This window comes from Homarus americanus, unplaced genomic scaffold (genome assembly GCF_018991925.1).
Source record: "Homarus americanus isolate GMGI-L3 unplaced genomic scaffold, GMGI_Hamer_2.0 scaffold14759, whole genome shotgun sequence".
In the NCBI taxonomy this organism is placed as follows: Eukaryota; Metazoa; Arthropoda; class Malacostraca; order Decapoda; family Nephropidae; genus Homarus; species Homarus americanus.
Genome location: NW_024718875.1, coordinates 1 through 21,767, shown reverse-complemented (window position 1 = coordinate 21,767; position 21,767 = coordinate 1). Strand labels below are relative to the sequence as shown.

Below are 21,767 nucleotides of genomic sequence, written 5' to 3'. Positions count from 1 at the left end.
TGTCTGGAAAAACTCGCCACTACCACATAGGGATATTTTATATGACTTTTCGTATATCCCCTTTTTCTTTGTCCAAACACAGACATAACAAATATTTTCTTTTATTAAAACCTCTTTGAAAAAAATGTATTTAAAGTTACGTCAATTATTTTCATCAGGTCTTGTTTATTTACTATGGCACAGCGTCTTGTCCCCAAATATTATATGTGTATTTCTGTGTTGTGTGAGTGTGTGTGTGTGTGTGTGTGTCTCAGTGAGGTGTAAGCATACGAATATGCACAGGTGTGTGCGTTTCTGTGGCGTGTGTGTAAGTCCATGACCACTATGTGTGTATGTGGGGCGCGTGCGTGAAGGTTTGAAGGGGGGGGTGGGGGTGAATGGGGTGCCACGTGTGCCAGTAAGGGGTGTAGTCCACAGTCAGTGTGAGGCACCGCCCGCTCACAGCTAGTCAGGCCCTGTGCCTCTCCGCTCCCTCGCTCCACCAGCCACGCGCCCTCCCTCCCCAACACCTTCCTTATCCTCTCGCGCCACCCAAGCCCCGCCCAACCCCACCCTCACGCCTATCAAGAGGTTAACCTCCCACCCTCTCATCACTACATAAACTGTTATCAGGAGAGGTGACCAGGGCAGTGAGGGGCAACAACCAATAAGCAGGAAGTTGTAGAAAAGTTGAGATTGTTAAAGCGTGATACACTATCACGCCGCGGGTAGTGAGTGTAGCGGGCCAGGTGACAGTATAAGACACAGCTGGTAGACGAGTGGCGGACATTATCCACTTCCCGTCTCGGGCAGTAATACCAGGTGACATTCTTGGATAAGGTCAAATATATTTGTTGTGTACGAGTTGGGTCATACAGGACCTTGTTAGTATCTTCTTACGCTTCAGAAGTCAACAAGGAACTTAAGTGTGTACTGTAAGAGGCGTTCACACACTATCTTGAACCATCCTTTCCTTGGAAAAATTCTAAAGTACAATTTGTGTGTATATAATTTTGTTTATTTTATTTTCCTGACTTCTAACAAAGTGATCTATACGCAAAACCGCCAAATAATATTTGTTTATTTTATCGAACCCAAAACCTGTAAGTGTATGCTGTGGTGGTGTCAACCAGCGCCGTGATCACTAGCAACTCAAACATTGAGTTAACAGACGCCCGAAGGAAAAAATACAATTGGAATCTCAAAGAAGTAACTGAATTCTAAAAGGGGATTTATGAAGAGAAACTCCCATAAAATAGTGAGTTTCAGATACAAGATTGCCATTGGAAACTTAATATAAACAAGTGGATCTTAAACACCGACTTACATCAATAGAAATCTTACTTAAAATATCTCTTGCCTGGGAAATATTCCTCGTTCATTAACTACATTATTCAGTCTTCAATAAAGGTTTGATGAAAACTAACTGTTTGGTCTATACTTAAAAGGTGGAATTTGATTATCATTTACTAAAGACGTGTTGTCACTCAGCAGTACTCAGGAGACGGCCGGTGACGCGGACAAGTCGAATGGTAGCAACAAAAAAAACCGGGGCGGGGAACCACAGAAAACGAGAAGAGGGATAACACAGAAAACCATTCGAGAGGTGACTGAAGCACAGCCAGCAGAACTGTCCTCGTGCGTCAGTGTGTGTGAAGGGGTGGTGACGACGAGAAGGGGGTCCATCATCGTGGGCAGCGAGCACACCACAGCCAGGAGGAGGAGTTGTGGAGACGGCAAAAAGAGGGTTCGATTCTCTGTGTCGAGGATGGATTGCGACACCAACTTCAAGGTGACCATGTCTATCAAGAAGGAATCTGATGGCGTGCCAGTGTTCTTCAAGGTAAGGAGATGTCTGTATGGTAGCTAGCTCACACACACTCTTTTTATTTTCTCTCCACTATATAAATACGATATGTTTCCCTCTTAACCACGAGGTAATGTATAATTATTAATGAATTTGGAGTTAAAACAGGATCTTGAATATATATATATATATATATATATATATATATATATACTCTTATATATATATATATATATATATATATATATATATATATATATATATATGCTGATAACCACAAGGAAGGAAGTAAACACGAATTTCCCAAGCGCTTTCGTGTAATTCACATCTTCAGGGGTGAGTACAGGCTAAGGAGAAGTACAAAACAAGGTACATATATACAGAGGAGGGTGAGATCAAGTCCACAATGGTCAGGTATTAGGTAATGACCCTACTAATCTTCAAAAAGCACCGCAGCAGTCGGTAGTCAGGTCAGAGGGTAAGCTGACCCAACCTTCTCACCTGGTTACAAATCATCTTAATTACGAAATTATCCAGTTTGTACATACCATTACTCAATTCATGTTGACTGATTCGGTATGTTTAATGAGACTAGATTCTATAATGTTCCTACTGTCAATTGAATTACAAGGTAATATTGAGGAGGCATTACTCAGTCAATGCAATGCTTATTATCCTTCAAATGAACAAACAAGATCTTTACCTATCTGGCCTAAGTAAAACATATTACATTCCTTGCAAGGAACCTTATAAATGCAGCCACTTGTATTGTTGGGGGAGTTCTTGATTAACATTTGTTTAACAGTGCACGAGTTTTTAAATGCCACATTGACGTTCCAGGTTTTTAGTTGTAAAGGAATTTGAGAGAATTTTTTGTGAAATGGTAATACTAAGAGATTCTTATGGTCATGGGTGGGCTTGGGATCGGTTCTATAGAAAGATTTCTTAGTAATGTTAAGGCATTTGTTTACTTCTTCCCTTGTGGTTATCAGCATATACCTGGATCACGCGCACCCACAGTGATTTACTTGCATATATATATATATATATATATATATATATATATATATATATATATATATATATATATATATATTTATATATTTATATATATATGTGTGTGGTATGTGTGTGAGTGCATGTGTGTGTGTGTGTGTGTGTAAATAGACAATATAAGATAAAACACATTAGTAATGACAGGTATAAAGGCCTATTATCACGTGCCACACTATACTACACCATCCATTACGAGAGAGAGAGAGAGAGCCACAGGTCGAGTCAAGTAGTTATAGGTGTTAGTTCCCTTTACAACACTGTCTTACTTGTTCCCTTACTTACCGCCTCATAACTCTCTCTCTCTCTCTCTCTCTCTTAAGAACATAAGAACATAAGAAAGTGGGATACTGCAGGAGGCCGACTGGCCCATACAGGGCAGATCCCTTTCACACCCATCCCACCACTTCCATGTGCCTATCCAACTTCGTCTTGAAGCTCCCTAGCGTCCCCGATCCTACTATAGCACTCGGTAGCCTATTCCACATATCCACAACTCTATTACCAAACCAGTGCTTGCCTATATCCTTTCTGAATCGGAATTTATCTAATTTAAAGCCATTTGTTCTAGTTATTTCGTTATTACTGAGTTTCAGAACATCTTCCATTTACACTTGTTAATCCCTTACACCACTTGGTTTTATCTATCATGTCTCCCCCTAACTCCTTGCCTCTCTAATGAATTTTAAAGCCCTAAGCAACAGTGTAATATTCATATGGAAGGTTTCTGTGTATGGATCATTTTGTCATTCTTCTTTGTGCTCTCTCCAAGAATCTATGTCCCATTCTATAATAAGGACACTGAGATTGAACCGCATAATCTGTGTGTGACTCCACTAATGTAAGGTAAGTTTCAAAGATAGTAAACGGTTCTATACTTGCTCCTGGAAATGTAGACAGAATCCTGTTTGCATATGTTGAAACGCTAATACGTGTTTTCTGGTTTTAGTCGTTGCTAACGACCCTACCTAGATCTTTTCGTATCCAGTTTTCTTCCGTATTACCTAGTTTATACTTAACGTTTTGTCGCTAAATCTTCCACTGGTCCAACATTTTTATGCATTTATCAGTATTAAAATTCATTTGCCAGTCTACTGGCCACTCATGTAAGGTATCTAGATCTCTTTGAAGGTGTTCAAAGTCACTGTCTGAATTTATCACTCTCCCCATTTTGGTATCATCTGCAAATTTACTAATCCTACTAGTTATACCTAAATCAAGATCATTAATGAATATAACAAACAGCAGAGGGCTTAATACAGATCCCTGGGGAACTCCGCTTTTGACTGCACCCCAGTCTGACTTAAACCCATTTATGCTGACTCTTTGTTTCCTACCAGTTAACCATGACCTAATCCATTTAATAATGATCCACCTATTCCATGTGCTTCTACCTTCCTTATCAATCTCTCATGAGGGACTCTATCGAATGCTTTACTGAAATCTAAATAAATTATATCATATGACTTATCATTATCTACCGCTTCATATACTTCTGAGAAAAAGCGAAGCAAATTTGTGAGACAAGAACGTCCCTGGGTGAACCCGTGCTGGGAAGAATGAATTGAGTTGAATGTTTCAAGATGGCTTCTGATTTTCGTAGCAATAATTGACTCTAGCAACTTGCCTATGATTGACGTGAGACTAATGGGACGGTAATTTGATGCAATTGATTTATCACCTTTTTTGAAAATCGGAACTACATTTGCAAGTTTCCAAGCTTCTGGCACTAGGCCCGATTCTAATGACTTATTAAATAAAACTGCTAATGGATTACTCAACTCATCTCTACATTCTTTTAATATTCTAGCATATACCTCGTCTGGACCAGGCGATTTATGAGGCTTCAGTTTGTTAATTTCTTTAAGCACATCGTTACTACTAATATTGATATTCATCAACATATTTTCTATACCAGTGGTTCTCAACCAGGGGGGGGGGGGAAAACTGATTCGGGAGCAAGAGATATGTTCGATGAGAAATCAATCACAGAATTTTGGCCCTTGATGTGCGATTCCTACCCAAAAGTGGCAGAAAGAGCTATCCGTGCATTGCTTCCGTTTGTGTCGACATATCTTTGTGAGTCAGGCTTTTCAACTCTGTTGCAAATTAAAACAAAGCAACGTAGTAGATTAGAGGTAGAAAATGACCTGCGTTGTGCCCTTTCAAGCACTCCTCCGCGTATCCCAGAATTGGCAAAGAAAAAACAATCACAGGTTTCTCATTGACTGTAATCTTCATCTGAATAAAATTAATTACAAATTTACAATATCCTGGTATTCTATTGAACTTTTTGTTTATTGCATTATGCTTCAGTTTGGTCTTTTAAGTAATTCATTATAAATAAAAAAAACTATTTTACTTTTATTCAAGTTTTATAAATCCATCAACATTTTCAATTGGCATTTAATTTGTAAAACTCCACTATAAAAATAATCCATGTAAAATTGTAAATGTATATGTACTAATATGGAAAAAATAAAGGTTTTTCAGTATTATATGCATATTATTTGGAATGAACTTTTTGAGGCAGACAATCTTGGAAAGGAGGGGGGAATGACATTCTGACATATGGTGAAAGGGGTGCATGGGGCAAACAAGGTTGAGAACCAATGTTCTATACTGTCGTTATATACCTTATGAACTTCTGGAAACTGTGCTAGGTTTTCATTTGTGAATACGGAGCGAAAATGACTATTTAACGTACTACACATTTCTAACTCATCATCAGTCATTTCTCCTGTCGTAGTTTTAAGGGGACCTATTGTATCTCTAACCTTTGATTTATACAGTTACCCAATAAAAAGCTTTGAGATGACACTTTCAATTCGTTTGCTACCTTGATTTCCTCATTTCTCTTTGCTTTTTCCTGATTTCCCGTTTTTACCCTGTCTTGATACAGTTCATTAGTAAAGCCAACAATGCAATCGTTTCATAACCTGTAACTTTTCTACTCTACTCCTTTCTTTTCTGAAGATCTAAGGTCTATTATTCATCCATTTTGGTTGGTTCCGTATCGATCTGAATTTTCTTTTAGGGATGTGTTTATTTTGAGCATTATTGATTGTCGCAATAAATTGTTCATAAGTAGCTGCTAAATTAAATTCGGGGTTCTCCCATCCTAAGTTGACAGTTTCCAGAGGTGTGGGGGGGATTAATCTTTTGACCATAGGGTCATCCCTTAGGTCTCTCCTTAAGCTACCATAATTAGCCTTCCTAAAATCCGGGATCAAGGCCGAATTTTCCTTCTTCCTGCCATTCCATATTATGTTAAAATATATGGCTTTATGATCACTGTTTCCTAGTTCGTCTCCAATCCCAACATCTTTTACTAGATTTTCATTATTACTGAGAACTAAATCGAGGATATTATTTCCTCTAGTGGGCGAGTTTATGAATTGATATAAAAAACTATCTTGTACTACTTCTAGAAAATCTTCAGATTCATTATCGCTAAGTTGATTTTCCAATCTATGCCTGAAAAGTTGAAATCGCCTAGAATACATACATTGTTTCTATCAGATGCCTTCTTTATTTCCTCCCATAGCAATTTGCCATCGTTCCTACTCAAATTAGGTGGTCTATATATAACACCAATGACTACGGACTCATTGCCCTCACCAATCTCTACCCAAATACTTTCATTGTCGATATTTGTTTTAATGTTTGATTTATTGCAGCTTTTTAATGACACCCTGATATACACTGCTACACCGCCCCCTCTCCTTCCTACTCTGTCAAATTTAAATAGGTTATATCCTGGAATATGAAATTCTGCTAAAAAATGTTTGCTGTTTGAATTTATCCATGTTTCCGTTATTGCAATTATATCTATGTTCTCTTTACTAACAATGGCTCTGAGCTGGTCCATTTTGTTTCACAAGCTTCTACTATTAGTATAATAAACACTCAATATATTTCTTCCGTTTCTATCAGTTTTACATTTATTACTTTGATGTTTGTTATTATGACTAACTATATTTTCAGTATTATCTACTTCTGTTTCACTGCTGTTATTTTCACATGGTATTTTCCTCTCTTTACCATTGATGGGATTTGGGCATATTAAAACCCCACCCCTACCACCCTGTCAACTATCTTCGCTAGCACGGCCACCCCCTTCCTACTTAAATGCACCCCATCCCTTGCATACATACTATCATTACCATAGTACAGGCTCCAATTATATCAATGAATGGCGTCGACAGCTCTTTACACTGTTCTTCCAACCAGCAATTGAAACCGATTGCACGGGACATCCATTCACGACTGGCACCACGTCTAGGTAGGATAGAGCAAGCAATAGGAGTTCCACCCTTCACCCTAATCTTATCAAGAGCTTCCCTATACAACTTACGCAGTTCGACACTGGTAAGCTTACCTACGTCATTGCCTCCTGCACTGAGTAAGACTATGGGGTTGTCTCCACAGTCATCAATGACGTTCTCCACTCTCTCCAGTACTCTACCTATCCCTGCCCCGGGGAGACACTCGAGGTTCCTAACTTTAGTGCAGAGATTGTTACCTAAATACTTCACCATCGAGTCTCCCATGACAGAAACACATTTGACCTTACCTGAGTGTGGTGATTTCTTACCTGCGCTACTCCCTCTCTCCACACTAACAGAGGGAGTAGCACTCGTGGTGTTACTAGCACCTTCCTCACACTCGTCACTTAAGGTGCTGAACCTGTTGTTTAAGTCTACAGCTGAGTGCCTTTTTAGAGTGCATTTTGTAGCACTAGCAGCAACTACCTTCCATGAATCCACTTCAACTTCACCGTCCTTCACGACACTGGCAAAGGTTTTCTTCTCCTCTAAAACTAGCTTCAAGGCTAAGTTTTCGCCCTTGAGACTCTGGACCTCCTTCTCAACCTTCTCCAGTCGGTCTTGCAAGGCAAGACAAAGCTGGAGAACGTGAGAGGTGGTCGAGTACTCGTCAGCAGCTGCCATGTCAATATATCACTCACTAACACTGACAGGAACACAGGTCCGCACAGGTCCTTTCTTTCCCTATCACTCTTACTATATTTTTTTCGAAATAAGGCAAACAGAGTATTGGGTTTTATATCTAGAAGTGTAAGTAACAAGAGTGCAGAGGTCTTATTGCAACTATATCTTGCACTAGTCAGGCTGCACCTCGATTATGCGGTTCAGTTCTGGTGCCCCTATTATAGAATGGATATAAATTCACAAGAGTCGGTGCAGCGAAGAATGACAAAAATGATTCCGGGACTTAGAAACCTTCCATATCAGGATAGGTTAAAGAAACTTAACTTGCATTCCCTAGAAAGACGAAGAGTGCGGGGAGATATGATAGAAATATTTAAGTGGGTGAAAGGAATCAATAAAGGGGATATAGATAAAGTTCTTATAATATCCGAGCAGGATAGGACTAGGAGCAACGGATTCAAGTTGGATAAGTTTAGGTTTTGGAGGGAGATAGGAAGAAACTGGTTCACAAATAGGGTGGTGGACGAGTGGAACAAGCTTAGCAACTTTGTAGTAAGTGCGGGAACTCTGGAAAGTTTCAAAAGGAGGCTAGATAGATTCATGGATGAAAGAGAGTGGCAGTAACTCTCGACAGGAGCTGCCATGCACAGGCCAACCGGCCTATTGCAGACTCCTTATTTTCTTATGTTCTTATGTTCTTTCCCTCTGACTGGCTTTCTTTCTTTTTCACTCTTATTAACTTTCTTTTTTCTTTCTCTAGAATTCTAAAACCTATCTCTCTCTCTCTCTTACTGTGGAGAGAAAGAGAAAAGAAGCGTATCTGTTAAAGCTGAGTAGATTTAAGCTTAAACGTTATATACAAACAATTCACGAACCTTAACTGTCAAACCGGACATGTCACAGGTGAGGTAACACTGATAACACAGGTGAGGTAACACGGTAACAACAGATAAAATAGGTGAGGTAACGAGGTAACAATGACAACACAGGTGAGGTAACAAGGTAACACTGATAACACAGGTGAGATAACAAGGTAACACTGATAACACAGGTGAGGTAACAAGGTAACACTGATAACACAGGTGAGGTAACAAGGTAACACTGATAACACAGGTGAGGTAACAAGGTAACACTGATAACACATGTGAGGTAACGAGGTAACACTGATAACACAGGTGAGGTAACAAGGTAACACTGATAACACAGGTGAGGTAACAAGGTAACACTGATAACACATGTGAGGTAACGAGGTAACACTGATAACACAGGTGAGGTAACAAGGTAAACACCTGATAACACAAGTGAGGTAACAAGGTAACACTGATAACACAGGTGAGGTAACAAGGTAACACTGATAACACAGGTGAGGTAACGAGGTAACACTGATAACACAGGTGAGGTAACAAGGTAACTATAACACAGGTGAGGTAACAAGGTAACACATTAATAGACTTAATCTTATCAAAGAACGTTCTTAACACGCAAGATAAATTATTTTTGTAAGGTGTGTATCGAGTTTGTGGGTCACGTAGGTTGTCTGTCTGTCTGTCTGTCTATCTGTCTGTGCTCATTTGTCAGTCTGTTGCACTGTCTCTCCTTGTTTTACTGTCTGTTTATGTGTTCCATTGTCTGTCTGTCTGTCTGTCTCTTGCTCTCACCTAAAAAACATTCCACTAACAGTAAATTAATATCACAACATACTACTACTACTACGACAACCACAACCAACTCAGTACTATCATTACCACAACACTACGACCATCACAACACTACCACCGTCACAACACTACCACCATCACAACACTACCACCATCACAACACTACCACCATCACAACACTACCACGTCACAAATACCACTAACAACACTACAAACACTACCACCGTCACAACACTACCACCATCACAACACTACCACCATCACAACACTACCACCATCACAACACTACCACCGTCACAACACTACCACCATCACAACACTACCACCGTCACAACACTACCACCGTCACAACACTACCACCGTCACAACACTACCACCGTCACAACACTACCACCATCAACACTACCACCATCACAACACTACCACCGTCACAACACTACCACCGTCACAACACTACCACCGTCACAACACTACCACCATCAAAACACTACCACCATCACAACACTACCACCGTCACAACACTTCCACCATGGATGAATCTGTGAGCAAAATTTTTATCAGAGGCTCACATAGAAGGGTACAACCTTTCCACAAGGACAGGGAAGGTAGGAAGGGGGAGGGTCGCACTTCGTCAAGGATACATTAAAATGTTGTATTAATAATTCAATAAAGGGTGAAATAGAACCGAGTCTGTGTGGGTAGAAATCACGGAAGGAAGAGAAAAAACTAATTATGGGAGTGATTTCTGCAGGCTCCCCAAAGTCTTAAGTAAAGAAGCAGCTCAGCCTATAGTGCAGGAAATGAGTAGGGCAGCAAAATATAACAACCTATGCATTATGGGGGATTTCAACTTCAGAAATATTGACTGGGATTAATATTGTAGGCGACTATGAATCTGAAGACTTCCTAGACGCAGTACAGACAATTTTTGAAACAACTAATTACAGAACCTACTAGAGGTGATAATATATTAGACCTAGGTATTAACAAATAAAGAAAATATTATCAGAGATATCACAGTAGGAAGAACTAGTCACAGTGATCACAGAGAAATCAGGTTCACCCTAAATTGGGAAACGAAAACAATGGCAATATGGTCAGAGTCCCAAACTTTCGGGTTGGCGGATTATCAGGGGTTAAGAAGGTACCTAGGTGAGGTCATCAGAACAGTCACGTCAGTCCTAGGAAGGGGTGAGGTCATAGATGACAATAACAATTGATCATGACTGTAATATATTCATACTAGTATACTGCTATAAAAAGCAACAAGAACAAAATATACCATACAGAAAAATTTAGGTCAGATAAGAATGAGCCAAGGTGGATGACCAGAAAACTTAAACATGACATAGGGAATAAAGAAAGGAATATATAAGAAATTAAACGGAGGGGAGCAAGTGGCAGCTCAGAAACAGGTATAATGAACTATCTAGGAATGTTAAGAAAAAATGTAAGGAAAGCAAAAGAGAGACTATGAAATCAAAAATAGCAAGAGAATCCAAGGCGAATCCCAAGGGATTTTTCCAGGTATATAGGACAAAGGTCAAGGACAAAGTTGGGCCTTTAAAGTCAGGGGAGGGGAGAATTGATAAATGGCAGTGAAGAAATACAAAAGCATTGAACAGCTACTTCATCAGTTTTCACAGAAGAAATTTGAGATGAAATTCCAGAGGTGGAACTGATATTTAGGGAAAGGAAGAAGAGAAATTAAAGAATATCACTATCAGAAAAAGAGGATGTTTCTAAGAAGATAAATAACCGAAGAAAAACAAAACTCTAGGGCCGGATGAAATTTTCCTCGTGTCTTGGAAAGAGTGTAGGGAAATAGTGGATTAGGGAGGACCTCGTAAACTTATTTACAAAAATCATTAGACACTGGAGTTGTGCCAGACTTAGGAAACAGGCAAATGTAGTACCCATATTCAAAAGGAGACAGAGCATCAGCGTCAAAATTACGGGCCGATCAGTTTGACGTCAGTAGTGGGGGAAATTTCTGAATCAATTATAGCAGATAGCATCCGATTGCATCTAGAGAAGAGCAAATTAATTTGCCGACTCTCAACATGGGCTTACAAAGGAAAATCTTATTCAACAACTAAGTAACGTTTTTAGAGTCTTCGAGGTAGTAGGATAGACGAAAATATGATGTTATTTACTTAGACTTTAGCAAAGCATTTGACAGAGTACCGCATCAGAGGCTTGAGAAAAATTAAGCGTCTTTTATCGAGGGAAAAGTTTAAATTGGATAAAATCATGGTTTGACTGATAGAACGCAGAGGGTCATGTGATGGTGTTAAATCGAGTGGGGCTGTGTAACCAGTGGGGTTCCTCAGGGGTCAGTACTAGGCCCACTCTCTTGTTCATATAATCTACATAAACGATCTATATATAGATCAGTGGAAAGTGACATAAGCAAGTCGCAGGATGACACCAAAATAGGGCAGCAAATTACTCCAGGGCAGGATGCAAATATTACAGGAGATCTAAATAAACTGCAGGGGTGGTCTGAAAATGGCAACGAAATTCAACACCAGCAACTGCAAAGGCAATTTAATAGTTGGAAGAACAAATACTTATAATGTATACAGCCTTAACAACATCAACCAAGAGAATTGACTTGTGAAAGAGACTCTAGGGGTACTTGTAAGCCTTAGGACCTACGGCCTAGAAAAAACAGTGCGTTAATGTTCGAAATAAGGCAAACAGAGGTTGGGTTTTATATCTAGAAGTGTAAGTAAATAAGAGTGCAGGAGGTCTTATTGCAACTATATCTTGCTATAGCGTCAGGCTGCACCTCGATTTATGCGGTTCAGTTCTGGTGCCCCTATTATAGAATGGATATAAATTCACTAGAGTCGGTAAGCGAAGAATGACAAAATGATTCCAGACTTAGAAACCTTCCATATCAGGATAGGTTAAAGAAACTAACCTGGTATCTCCCTAGAATGACGAAGAGTGCGGGAGATATGATAGAAGCACTTAAGTAAGTGAAAGGGAATCAATAAAGGGGATATAGATAAAGTTCTTATATTATGCTTTGTTATGATAGAACTCGGAGCAACGGATTAAAAGTTGATAAGTTTAGGGTTTAGGAGGAGATAGGAAGAAACTGGTTCACAATAGGGTAGGTATTTGAGGAACAAGCTTAGCAAACTTTGTAGTAAGTGGAACCTGAAAGTTTCAAAAGGAGGCTAGGATTGATTCATGGATGATAGAGAGTGTAGTATCCTCGACAGGAGCTGCTACCAGGCCAACCGGCCATTGCAGACTCCTTATTTTCTTATGTTCTACGCACAACACTACCACCATCACAACACTACCACCGTCACAACACCACCGTCACAACACTACCACCGTCACAACACTACCACCACCACAACACTACCACCGTCACAACACTACCACCGTCACAACACTCAACCGTCACAACACTACAACGTCACAACACTCACCTCACAACACTACCACCATCACAACACTACCACCATCACAACACTACCACCATCACAACACTACCACCATCACAACACTACCACCGTCACAACACTACCACCGTCACAACACTACAACCGTCACAACACTACAACCGTCACAACACTACCACGTCACAACACTACACCATCACAACACTACCACCATCACAACACTACCACCATCAACACTACCACCATCACAACACTACCACCGTCACAACACTACCACCGTCACAACACTACCACCGTCACAACAATACAACCGTCACAACACTACCACCGTCACAACACTACCACCGTCAACACTACCACCGTCACAACACTACCACCGTCACAACACTACCACCATCACAACACTACCACCGTCACAACACTACCACCATCACGACACTACCACCGTCACAACACTACCACCGTCACAACACTACCACCTTCACAACACTACCACCGTCACAACACTACCACCATCACAACACTACCACCATCACAACACTACAACCATCACAACACTACCACGTCACAACACTACCACCGTCACAACACTACCACCGTCACAACACTACCACAACACTACCACCGTCACAACACTACCACCGTCACAACACTACCACCGTCACAACACTACCACCGTCACAACACCACCATCACAACACTACCACCATCACAACACTACCACCATCACGACACTACCACCGTCACAACACTACCACAACACTACCACCGTCACAACTACCACCACCACAACACTACCACCGTCAAACACCCCGTCACAACACTACCACCACCGCAACACTACCACCGTCACAACACTACCACCGTCACAACACTACCACCGTCACAACACTACCACCACCGTCACAACACTACCACCACCGTCACAACACTACCACCGTCACAAAACTACCACCACCACGACACTACCACCATCACAACAGTACCACCATCACATGGGGGTTTCCACATCTACCGGACCATCGATATAGCGGACTTTCATCTCTATAGTCCGTTGGGTGGAGGTTTCATATTTAATCGATATAACGGAATTTCCTCTCTAAGTAGTCCGTTAAAAATGAGTTTTACTGTACACACTTTGAGGCTTTAATAGCTGATAAACTTTTGTGTACTGAATTAAACAAACAATGTACTGGAAATATTCTGTAACACTTAACAATATCAGGATCACTGGGGTCCGATAAACACCCTTTGTGGCCTATACTCAGTAATCCTTTTTGCGCTACCGGTCATAGGATGAGTATGGGCTGCACAACAAACTAGCTGCTGTCTACGGTAAAATTCCGATTCAACTTCCACCATTACTACTGTTACGAGTTGGGGATTTAGAATATAGTTAAAAGTCTACCCAGATCCCAACAGGCAACAACAATAAAAAAACAAAGACAATCGGACTATAAAAGGGTAGACAAAGGATGCGAGTTTTTGTTGTGTATAATAAAGTACCATAAATTCCTTAACAAAATATTCAGCTTTCTATAATTTACCCTTAACCATACTTAACCTAAACATATGCAACATTGGCTTAACAGTATATACATATTTATACAACATACAACAATTTTGAAGCAAGTGGACGCGGGGAGGCAATATAGGATAACAAATACTTAAGTGCGGAGCTGAGATGGCTGGCGAGTAAGGCTGAGTATTGAAGGAGATGGTAGGTAGTCACTGTGCCGTAGGTTTCCAGGATAGGTGATCCTAGTGTGGTCACTTCCCAGAGTGAACTGAACTCTCCTCGAACTGGAGCTGATGAGGAAGATTTGGAGGAGGTGACGCAACAACCAGGATATGGAGAAGGGAAACCCAGGAGTGGTAACTAAGACTAGTCATACTCGGGTTTCGTCCCTAGATGGCGTGGTTCGTAGTGCTGGGTTGGTAGATCATGACAATAGATGGCGTGGTTCGTAACACTACTATAATACCAATATAATGCCACTGCCACCACCACCACTACCACCAACACCACCATCACTGCTACCACTACCATCACCACCATCACCACAATACCACCACCACACCATCATAATACCACCACTACCACAATACTGGCACCACTACCAGAATCCCACTCACCATCACTGCCACAATACTACCATCATCACCACAATACTACCACCATCACTACCACCAACACCATTATCACTACCACAATACCACCATCACCACAATACCACCACCACTACCACCATCACCACAATACCATCACCACCACCACCACCCCCACTCCCACCATCACCACAATACCACCACCATCACCACCACTACCATCATCACTACCACAATACCAGCACTACTACCACCACCACAACATAGTTCTTAGACGTGTTCAAGTGGTAGTAAATATATGTATATGTCTAGGGCAGGAGGCCAAGCTGCTTCAAGTGTCACGGTATCTAACACTCTCTCTCTCACTCACACTTAACTCAATTTCTTTCGCTTTCTCTCTAACTGTAAATCTCTCTCTCTCCCTTTGTAGATCTTTCTCTCTCATTCTGGATATCATTCTCCATCTCTCACTAAACTCAATCTCTCTCTCTTAAGTGATATCGTTGTAAAAAAAACTCAATATTCTTCCTCAGTTGCAGTTCTATGAGCAAGTAACCTGGCCTTCAAAGTTAGCATTGAGATGGTTCGATACTCTCATCATCCTCATCAAGGGCTTGTTCGACCACATCTTATCATTTCCATAATTTCTGAGGGAGTAAGGGCAATATCAGTGGGCAGTGTAAGTGGCATCAGGGTCCTTGTGGCTTCATCCCGCATCCATCCATACTCAATGGGTCAAAAGAGGGAGGCTTTGAGTCAAGAGCAGTTTTCCAGATTGCTGTCTGGACATGGGCGTGGTGAACATTTTCAGCAAATGCTTCTCTTGTTGAAGGGATGGACTCGTACATCCACAGCATTTGGCTATGAAGTTAGCAGCTTCATCGATGATCTCTGGCATAGCAGTATCCAGTTCCCCCAGCTTCTTCGGAATCTGCTTGGCTTGAAGAGTCTTGAGGGCAGTGGCTTTGCCAACGTCAAACAGCAGCACAACTGTGTCACATCCAGATAGGCCATGCATTGTCAGAAGCTGTGGGACAATCTTGGCATGTCTTTGCCGATGCTACTACATCAATTATGGCTCTGTCTGGATAAATGGCTTGCATGGTAAATTGGCAGCTGAGGCCAAGTTTATGGAAGAAGTGGAAGAAACGAAGATGCCTGTATCATCACATAATACATTTATGCCTGTGGCCCCATTTTCTGCAAGCTTCGCCATTTGTTGTACGATGATAACATCTGCCTCTTCGTGGTAAGTTGTTAAATCACTCCTCCGCCGAAGGACACCACCACTGACTTCTACAGGTATTGGGTATGTACCGGTTATGATTATCTTGGTCTTGTTCTGGAGTCCTGTGATGATCAGTTCTTCACAGATCATGTCGATGAGCTGAACTTTATTACCAGCTACCGCTAAGACTATTTTCTGTGGTGGTAGAGGACATTGTGGATTCAGGTGATGGTGCTGAATGATGTGTTGACCAGCTTGTGTCGATCTTGTCACTCCCTTCATGCTGTAGTCCATGTAGCGATCGAAGATGACATATACATCAGTCTGTTTGGTTCGGCGGAGAATGGAGGAACACACATTGTCCAAGCAGACCTGGACAATTCCGTTGCATGGTCAGTTCACACACTACAGAATGGCACATCCATCAATTACAAGGATTTGTGGGTCCGGTGATAGACGAGCAGAAACCAACACTTGGAGTTTCTTTTTGAGTGTCGACTTTGAAGTGGCAATGCGCATATCTCCGGACTCCGTGAACATGGATGTTGGAAAAGGAGCGAGCTCGCACTTGAGGACAGTTGTTAGCTCTACGTCCCTCGCTTGTTGTAGACCCAACACCCTCGAGTAGATGAGATTAATGCCATAAATATCTTTGCCTGCTACTCCCATGGACTTCTTCGTGACTATCATTGTGATGACTTTCTTCGAAAGTGGAGCATGGAACCCTGATGCCCAAGTTAACAGCTTGGTGAACATTCACGGACTCATAATGAATTGATATTGAAGTAGTTTATTTAGCCAGAAAAACACAGATACAGAGTCGATAATAATAACAAAATTAACATGGCTGAGCCAGTTGAGAGTCTGAGCTCTCTTGAGGCACCTGATATATACAGTACATTTATCTCAAGGAAGTATTATGTAACATTTTGTATCATCTGGAATAGTACACATAGCATGGTGGTAGTAAGAACATATCAGAATGTAACCACGGTTATCACTTCGATACTTATTTATTTTATTTACTTGTTTACATTTGTCGTATAAGTATATACATATTTTACAGTGGTGTTGCTATACATAAATATGATAAGGGAGGGAAGCAGTACAACATGGGTTGTATTAAGGACAGAGCTGTCAGTATCATGTCTAGTTGGCAAGTATAATTATTGCAATGGTAGTTTCTATCTATTTACATGACAATCTGTTATATAATGGTTTTGGTGGTACAATATAAGCAGGAATATAAAGAAGGTATTATAAGAATATTAATACTTAGACAAGAGATTTTTTAAGAGATGATTTAAAGGAAGGGAGAGTAGTCTCTGCTTGGATGGGTAGGGGTAAGTTGTTCCCATGGAGGTATAATAGGGTGGAGGCGGCGTGAGCGATGTAGAGCGTTCAAGTGAGTGAGCCTGTCAGCAGAGCGGCTGCCATCTTTTGATTGGCAAGAGCTCGCTGCCAGCCCCCACTTCTCACATTACCGTAAGCGCACATCGTGCTGATGTTTATTAATAATTGTATCATTTACTGTGAAAATTTTGAGACAATATATCAAACATTTATTAATCACAGAAATATACACAAATAGTACAATAAACTTCAGTGTAAAACAGAATGTAGATCTGCAGTACAGGAGCTTACGGCCACTGAAATGAATCAGTTTTGTGTATATTTGATGACTTTTTACCTTTTTCCAGTGTATGCATATCTCACTTGAAGATGCATAATAATATGATAATACAGTATAAAACATTATGATCTTCACTAATACATGCAGTATCTTATATAGCTGGGGACTTGTAAGCAATCTTTTAATGTTCATAAACAATGTAAACTTCTGCGATATGCAAACCATTTGAATGCTATATAGCTGAAGTTGTTATAATGAGTTTTTTTTAAGAACGTATGCTGTATAACTACAGAGGGGGGGGGGGTATATTTGCTCCTATACATCAAGACACATTAATGCACAATATCATGTAAATAAAATTTTGCACCTATTTAACTTAGGGCGACATGAAGAAGTAAACACTTCTTGTACCAGTCACTCCAGGTCAAACTGTACAATTTTTAACTTGTGCAATAAAAAAAAACACTTAAATCCGGCATCTCTATCAGTAAGCATCACTCCTTCAACAATTTATCAACTAATAAAGCCAATTTTGGCATATACCTTCCATTTTACTGATATGCACAATGTGTACATGCTGTTTGTGCTAAATATATCCAATTAGAAAACAAGGGTTATGGGCTGTGTATACATTGTAAACTAAATATACACGTCATTACCTACTAACGGCCAGAAGCTTGCCTAAAATTCCCATTTTATAGTAAGTTTTACATTATTTTCGATATTTCTTACTGGTGAAATTTAAGTGAAGGTTCCAATGTTTTGTTGAACCTTGCTGTACATCCATATGCAGCGCAGGATACTGACATTATACACAATATAAACACAAAAACAAAGGAAAGTAAGGAAACTGCCACATGCACGTTGTGAGGTGGTGTGTGCTACTGGGGTGTGGCGGGCATCTCTTGCCAACCACAAGATGGCTGCTGGACACTCACGTTGGCTTCACTTTTCCAAGCAGATGCCGCCTCCACCCTACATGATTGTTCCACACCTTCACACCATGATATTTTATGGAGGTTTCAATTTAGCAAATTGTCCGTTAGTGTCATCTTTTTTTTTCAATTAGGCCATTGTCCGCACAACTTTCTTCTGTGCAGTAATCAGGGGCTGTGTTTTTGAAGAACCAGAGGTCCCCTATAGTGTGTGACAGTGAATCAAGTGTTGGTAAACAAGATCATAATAGATTTCATTTATTGCTGCAAGAGTGAGTGACGGACGAGTGTGATACGCGATTTTGCACTGTTTATTGACATTACTGTGAATGGATTACATGTGGTTTCTCCAGCTAAGTTTCTTATCAACAATAACCCCCAATGAATTAAGTATTTTTTCACGATCGAGGACTGTATTACCAAGGTACAGGGGGTCAAATCTGGGGGTAGGTTTTTCCTTCTGTGAAAGATTGTGTTAGTGGGTTTTTTCTAGGTGTAAGGTCAGTTTATTACGTATTATCCAGGTCCTGACTTTGGTCAATTCAGTGTTCATAGTTCTCATCAAGGAATGGAGATCTGAGTTGCTGGAATAGAGATTACTGTCGTCTGCAAATAAGTTGTATTTGACGATTGCTGGAGTGGACTATATTGTTTATGTACAATAAGAACAGTGCAAGACCGGGAATGGAACCTTGCGGGACGCCATACAAAATTGGTGAGGAGTCAGATTGATGATTATTATAGCAGACATACTGCTCCCTATTAGACAGATATGGGGTAAATCAATTGTGGGATAAGCCCCTAACGCTGCATATGTTCAAGCTTTGCCAGGAGGATGGTATGGTCGACAGTATCAAAGGCTTTAGAGAGATCCAGGAATATACCGACTGTAAACCGACTGTCATCAAAGGAGTTTAAAATGTCATTAGTAAAGGATAGCAGAGCAACTCCAATTGACCTTCTAGCTCTAAATCCAAACTGAGAGTCTGTAAGGATGTTATTGACACTGCAGTAGGAATTTAGTCTAATACATGCTAGCTTCTCCAGTATCTTACTTCAGGTTGGTAGGACTGATATGGGGTGGTAATTCTTGAAAAGACCTTTATCTCCAGATTTTTTATATACTGGGTGAACATTGGCAATTTTCAGTTTATCCGGAAAGACACCACTAGTGAAGGAGGAGTTACAAATGTGTAGGAGAGCAGGTAGTAGAAAGTGGGCTACTTTCCAGTGACGATGTTCATGACGCCTTCTGAATGGACGTCTTTGTCCAGGGGTCCACACAGCACTGCAACTTCTCTCGAATATTCATCCGGTCCTGATTATCGGGGCGTATTCATGATGGTTTCTCTTCTTTATGGGTTGTGACATCCACTTGTTTGTACCCTCTGGTCAGGTCAGCAACATCTTTGATGATTTTGGTACAGACGTGCAGACTCAGCGCCCATTGTTTCAGTCCAGAAGGCTTCACAGTGATCCAGATGATCCCCTTGGCCCCGTGTCTATATCGCATGAAAGCGCTCTCAATGTACACTCACACACCATAGTTTCGATGCACCCTCTACCCTTACTCCTGGCTCGAGGGAAGTCGTAGCCAGGGCTGCAAACCGAACGGTCCCTCTTGTATAGTGATGTTAAGAATAGTGATGGTAAATAAAGTGTTGTGAAGTCACTAAAAAAAAATGTATCGTGCATAATTATATTCTCTCAAATATTACATCCAGCGAAGCTTCGAGCTACCACATTACACCACTGAACGATGGGTGGGGGGAAGTGAGAGGAAGGGGGGGGAAGTGAGAGGAGGGGGGACGTTCGGTAAGAAAACCAAGGTTACGACTTCCATCTGAGACGGGTAGCGTACACTTAAGATTTAAGGTTACCCTGTAAGAAGACATCTGGGGTGGTTAGGTCAGGCGATCTTCCTGGTCAATCTTCTCCCCAAATCTCGAAATTAAGAGGCCTGGAAACATCGTCCTCAGCTTGTTCATGCTTCCCCTCGCTGTGTGTGTTGTAGCGCCATCTTTTTGGAACCACATAATCGCGTCGGGCATCATTCTTTCAAGTTCCACACTGAGGAAAATGTCGTCCAGCATGGAGCATTGAACTATAGCCGAAAATGTCTTTGCGTCACCACAAACCTGCTTCAGCGTATGTAAGCCAGTCGTACCAACATAACCAATCACACAAAACATTAATAAAACCGTCAGATCCTGGCGCCCCGCCCTGGGGTATTAGTTTCGTTTTATTCATAGACCCTGAAAATATGGGTATAGACACCATTTATTTGATCGTATCCCTTGTAGTAGAGCGGATAATGGAAAAATCGTGCAAATGGTGATACAAACATGGAATTTGACATGATCATACCCTAGGGGCTACTTGTTAAATCTGCCTGATTGGCCATTTGTAAATCCAAGATGGAGGCCATTTTTCAAGATGGCTGCCAAATTGACCTTCGAAAGATTTTTTTTTTTTTTTAGAAATTGATGTAGTTGGTCAATCTAAATGATCTTAGTGTCGATATGTATGTTTTCAAGCATGCTCAGATGATTTTTTCTATTTCTGATACTCTCAGATATATATTTTTCTTATTTATGACTGGTTTTGTGTACTGGTTTTATGTTTTTTCTAACTAGGTGAGGGTAGCATGCAGAGGGTCTCTTCATGTGAGGGAGTGATTGTCGGGCACTACCGGGCACACTGGTGACATCACTGCTGTGCAACCCAGCATGGGGTTCAGTGTCAGCTAAGAAAAAGCATGTTATACTGCAACAGCTTAGTGTCCCAAATGCTGCTTAACCAACCCCAAATCAGTTAAGCAGCCGCACTTGAATTGACAGGATGTGCCAGAGCGGGAGAGCCAAGCCAAGGATAACGGGGTTTTAGTTATCTGGATGGTGTACAGATCGCACGGGACTAATGACACTGGATGAACGATCCGACTAGGTGTAGGGCAAAAGGCATGAACCTAGTTGTATCCCATACAAA

At 40.9% G+C, this 21,767-nt stretch overlaps 1 long non-coding RNA gene across 2 annotated transcripts; it reads left to right on the top strand.

Moving 5' to 3' along the window:
• The first annotated feature begins 418 nt into the window (after nt 1-418).
• LOC121859869 lies at nt 419-1,518 on the top strand. 2 transcript variants are annotated; one of them, XR_006087745.1, is made up of 2 exons: nt 419-1,237; nt 1,474-1,518. It is a non-coding gene; the product is annotated as an uncharacterized LOC121859869 (long non-coding RNA). The 2 variants fall into 2 exon arrangements; XR_006087744.1 differs by having other exon boundaries at nt 1,471-1,518.
• Nucleotides 1,519-21,767: the final 20,249 nt, after the last annotated feature.